Source organism: Xyrauchen texanus, chromosome 18 (genome assembly GCF_025860055.1).
Source record: "Xyrauchen texanus isolate HMW12.3.18 chromosome 18, RBS_HiC_50CHRs, whole genome shotgun sequence".
Classification (NCBI taxonomy): Eukaryota; Metazoa; Chordata; class Actinopteri; order Cypriniformes; family Catostomidae; genus Xyrauchen; species Xyrauchen texanus.
Window position 1 is genome coordinate 27,920,419 of NC_068293.1, and position 6,090 is coordinate 27,926,508.

Here is a 6,090-nt window from a genome sequence, read left to right on the forward strand (position 1 = left end):
GGATTGTGAGATGTTTTTGAACGACTGCTCCATCTACATTGGATTATTAACAAGAGGGAGGGACCCTATGATGTCACACTGTTGTTCTTAAACTTTTAGCTTATCTCTCTCTCTCACACACACACACACAAACACACATGCACACACACTCTCTTGCCTTCTCTCTCTCTCTCTCTCTCTCTCTCTCTATCTCACACACACACACACACACAGACACACACACACACACTCTCTTGCTTTCTCTTTCTCTCTCTCACACACACACACACTCTCTTGCCTCTCTCTCTCTCTCTCTCTCTCTCTCTCTCACACACACACACACACACACACACACACACACACACACGCACGCACAAACACTCTCTTGCTTTCTCTTTCTCTCTCCCTCACACACACACACAAACACACATGCACACACACTCTCTTGCTTTCTCTCTCTCTCTCTCTCGCAAACAAATTTCATTGCCGCTAGAAGAGAGTTTTCTGAGTTGCTCAAAGGGATGGATGCAATCAGTTGTGAATTTGTAATGAATATCAGAAGCATCCTGATTGACATGCTCAACAAGTCTGCAAGTAGACACGACACCACAACTCTGAGGACATTTCTTTGTGAGACAATGGCCATAATCAACAGCAGACCACTAAGTGTTGAACATCTTCACAATCCCACAAGTCCCTAACCTCTCACTCCCAACCATATACTAACTATGAAATCTTCAATCATTCCTCCTCCGGGTGAAGCTAAAAAGATGTTTAAAGTTCCTTTTGATGGCATAAATACACCTACTCAGCTCAGAATCACTTCAAACTCACCGAAGATCCACATGTATCAAAATATCATGACTGATATTGACTGGCATATCATTTAAAATGTCTCAGTGTGACTGGTATATGGTCTCTTTCTATTGATAACAAAGTTTTAAGGTCTTTGCCAAATGCTGTATAATTCTGGAGGTCTGTCCCCATTCTGTATGCCTGTATGTTAATGAGGTACAGTCAGGTCCATAAATATTGGGACATTGACACAATTCTAATCTTTTTGGCTCTATACACCACCACAATGGATTTGAAATGAAATGATCAAGATGTGCTTTATCTGCAGACTTTCAGCATTAATTTGAGGGTATTTACATCCAAATCAGGTCAACGGTGTAGGAATTACAACAGTTTGTATATGTGCCTCCCACTTTTTAAGGGACCAAATGTAATGGGACAGATTAACAATCATAAATCAAACTTTCACTTTTTAATACTTGGTTGCAAATCCTTTGCAGTCAATTACAGCCTGAAGTCTGGAACGCATAGACATCACCAGATGCTGGGTTTCATCCCTGGTGATGCTCTGCTAGGCCTCTACTGCAACTGTCTTCAGTTCCTGCTTGTTCTTGGGGCATTTTCCCTTCAGTTTTGTCTTCAGCAAGTGAAATGCATGCTCAGTCGGATTCAGGTCAGGTGATTGACTTGGCCATTGCATAAAATTCCGCTTCTTTCCCTTAAAAAACTCTTTGGTTGCGTTCGCAGTATGCTTCGTGTCATTGTCCATCTGTACTGTGAAGCGCCGTCCAATGAGTTCTGAAGCATTTGGCTGAATATGAGCAGATAATATTGCCTGAAACACTTCATAATTCATCCTGCTGCTTTTGTCAGCAGTCACATCATCAATAAATACAAGAGAACCAGTTCCATTGGCAGCCATACATGCCCACGCCATGACACTACCACCACCATGCTTCACTGATGAGGTGGTATGCTTTGGATCATGAGCAGTTCCTTTCCTTCTCCATACTCTTCTCTTCCCATCACTCTGGTACAAGTTGATCTTTGTCTCATCTGTCCATAGGATGTTGTTCCAGAACTGTGAAGGCTTTTTTTAGATGTTGTTTGGCAAACTCTAATCTGGCCTTCCTGTTTTTGAGGCTCACCAATGGTTTACATCTTGTGGTGAACCCTCTGTATTCACTCTGGTTTACTTTCTTCTCTTGGAAGTCTTCTCTTGATTGTTGACTTTGACACACATACACCTACCTCCTGGAGAGTGTTCTTGATCTGGCCAATTGTTGTGAAGGGTGTTTTCTTCACCAGGGAAAGAATTCTTCGGTCATCCACCACAGTTGTTTTCCGGGTGTTTTGGTGTTGCTGAGCTCACCGGTGCGTTCTTTTTAAGAATGTTCCAAACAGTTGATTTGGCCACACCTAATGTTTTTGCTATCTCTCTGATGGGTTTGTTTTGATTTTTCAGACTAATGATGGCTTGCTTCACTGATAGTGACAGCTCTTTGGATCTCATATTGAGAGTTGACAGCAACAGATTCCAAATGCAAATAGCAAACTTGAAATGAACCCTGGACCATTTATCTGCTCCTTGTAAATGGGATAATGAGGGAATAACACACACCTGGCCATGGAACAGCTGAGCAGCCAATTGTCCATACTCATCATTTTAGCCAGCAACCACCACTATGGCAGGATGAATGAGGCATACACAGACAATTCTCAAGTGCACGGTCCCACAAGGGGGTGTTTTATTGTGATTTTGGCAATAGTGCGATGTTTAAGACTTAATAGTGTGAGGTGTTTGTGTCCGTGAGTCTCGTGCGCAATGAGGCATAGTGAGGCTTTTCCTGCGATTGGCACTCACTTGTCTCTGGAGCCTGGAATTTAAAAGAGACAGAGAAGAGGATTAGTGACATTCTCTAGAGTCATGCTCACGCTCTTCCTCTGGCATTTAAATCCTCTACAGCAGATTGATCGCAGGTGAGGCCAATCAGCATCTTTGTTCCAGGATTTATTGGATAATGGGCTCCAATTACAGGGTGACGCTGAAGCACTCGGGATACTTGCCACACTAGATATAATAAAGGCAAGTCTCCCTACATGCTTCCCTGTTCAACACGCCAGAGAAGTTGTTTTATTCCATGAGGTTCCCTGATGTAGACACACTTCATGGTGTTTCTTATACTGTACATGCCTGGACATAACAGGCAAAACATTATTTACTGTCATTCAATCGACCACAGTATCGAAGGCTCAGGGGTCTCCTGCTGATGATTGTAAAACAGTCAAGTAAAACTGTCAAGCCAAGACACCCTAGTGGTTACACTTTGCGCTACAGGAGAGACCATGCATTAATTCCTCTGTCTGCCAGACTAGCCACTTGGCAACAATTGTAAAATGCTTTGAAATGGGCAATTTGAACAATAGAGCATTGTTACATCATGGCAGCTTGAATTAAACACTAATGAAATGTCAATTCAGATTGTTGATGCAGAAAGAAATAATGTCATAAGTACATCCGGGGGACTTGTTTGTGACAATAGATTTGAAGGACGCTTATTTTAATATTTGGATTGCGCCGAAGCACAGGCACTTTCTCAGATTCACTTTTGGGGCAAAGAGAACCAATTTTGCGGGCTTCCATTTGGACTTACTCTGGCACTATGCAATTTCACAAAATGCATGGATGCAGCTCTGATGCCCTTGAGGCTTCAAGACATCCGTGTTTTGAATTATCTGAACGATTAGTTGGTGTTAGCTCACTCAGACAGTCTGGCTGCCCAGATACTGATATGTCATTCTTAGCCATTTGAGAAATCTAGGGCTGCGAGTGAACCTAGACAAGAGTGTCCTGTTGCCAAGGCAACAGACTATGTCTTTAGGTATGAAGCTAGACTCCTGGGCGATGCAGGCACACCTGTCTCCATCTCGCCTTCTGTCATTACGGCAGTATATAGCGAAGTTCAGGCATATTCTCCCTGCGAGAACATTTCACTGGCTTTTGGGACTCATGATCGTGGCATCCGCTGTCATTCCCTGCATTTGCTGCATGCAAGACCTTTTCAGTGCTGGATGGGCTCCACAAAGGGACTTCAACCATTGAGGCATGTGCTTTGTCCCTTCAGAGTGACGTGTGGGTGCTACTAGGCTCTGTTGCCATGGAAACTGACCCGTTTTTTGATATCGGGCGTGAGTGAGATTTACATGTTCCGGGCTGGTTGAATTTAGGGGTGGATCTCCTGTCCAGACACAGGGTCTGTACCCAGATAATTGACATCACATCCTTCGATTGTGGAACAAATCTGGAGGAAGTTCGGCAGAGCGGAAGTGAACCTGTTCGATTCGAGTGAGACATCGAACTGTGCACACTGATTTTCTCTCTCACCTTTGGCACCACTGGGCATCGATGCACATTTATGGAAGTTATGGGTGTTTCCCCTCAGATGGGTAAATATTACCCTTATCTTCCCAGGTTCTCTCTGTTCAAACAGGAGTAAATTCATAATTCCTTTTAATTAGATGCTTTAGCTCACTTGTGCATGGCTGTATTTTTGCCACACGGGCTTAGAGAGTTGGCGGCTACTGTTCGCAAGGCATGAATGTATTTAGTTTCCATAGCGATCATACTCAGCTCAAGTTCCACTCATTTAACATAACCTACGTACATAACCTTGGTTCCCTGAAGGGAATGAGACTCTGTGTAGCTGGCCATACTCTCTAGCAGCTGCATAGGCATATGCCTTCTGCAGAAAAACTGACTCAATGGCACCTTTATGTAGCCCATGACGTAGCTCCCTTTGGGGCGTCGCTTAAGCGGCATCAGCCAGTAAATTGGTGTGATTGTATTAGGGCTTCAGGCGACGTGACACTCGGATGGTGTCCTATAGGGATCCCTCAGTGAAACATGGTTACGTATGCCTGTAACTGAAACGTTTTTACTAAAGTTGACACTGGACCATCAGTTCTCTAACATACTGTTATTGTAGAGAGAAAAACACAATTTCTGTGCAGTTCAAACATCCAGTCATGGTTCTCTTTGACTGAAAAAAACTAATGATGCCTTTCATGGGTACACATTGCCACATGGGCATAAAATACACTTTACTCCACAGTGAATTTGCCTTCTCTATCAATTCGCTGGCTTACTCACCTTTATATCTTTATATATAAGGGCATTATAGGCAGGCTTCCATGTTACATATCTGAATTTCTTTCTTTTACACAGAGTACTTATGTTTTACGGTCCCAGAAAACAATTTCATTGAATGTACCTCAAGCCTGGACAGAGTTGTTCAGAAATGTTTGTTGCACCTTCTACTTGGAATGACCTACAGAAAACTCTTAAACTACAGTGTCTAATTTCCTTAAATGATTTTAAAGGTTATGTTAAAACTAGAACATGAGCCATCCACACGTGCAAATGTTTTAATTAATTGCATTTTTATTTAATTGAAATGCACTTGAGTTGTCTTTGCCTCTTTTGTGTTTGTTTTGTGATTGTGTGATCTAATTTGTTCTGCCATCTTGGCCAGGTCTCTCTTGAAAAAGAGATTTTATATCTCAATGAGACAAACCTGGTTAAATAAAGGTTAAATAAATAAAAACATTTAAAAAATTAAAAGTGATCAAAACCCTTAGGAGATCTTTTCTTTGTCTATTCAAGAAATATTCACCCATTAGTAAATTGTGTTTGTCAGAACAAACAAAATGGCAGAAGGATGAGGTGGAAGAGGAATTATTAGATAATTTTTTTTTTTTTTTATTTCCATTTGTTACCACAAACATTACACACTTCAACTTTTAACCAATACACAACACTACTACTTACTGCTCTGTTAATTAGTTGATGCTTTTATCTAAAGTGACTTTCAGTACACTTTGAACCAGTTGCCAAGCCTAGAGAAACCTAGGCTTAAGTGTCTCAAGGACACAACGGTGAAGTTAACCATTACAGGAAAAAGATCTGGCTTACAGAAAAGTGTAAAGGCTCTGGGATCATCGCTGACATCACAGGGACCTTCCTGCCACTGCAACATGGACGGAGTGATGAGAAGTGAACTGCCAATCTACATTAGTTAATTCACATAAAGAACAGTTTGATTGTTCATCTCTACAACACACTATGTGAAACTGAGAGCATATATCTCCACTTTTTACTGCAAGCTGCAGCACTGTATTATACTCTTTTAGCCTGTGGCACTTCTTGAAATCCTTTAAACCTGTGTGTGGTTTTGTAAAATGTCACACAGTCATTTTTTTAAAACTGTTTGGCTTTCCTCATAACATATTTTATAGTATTTCAGTAGTATCAGAAAC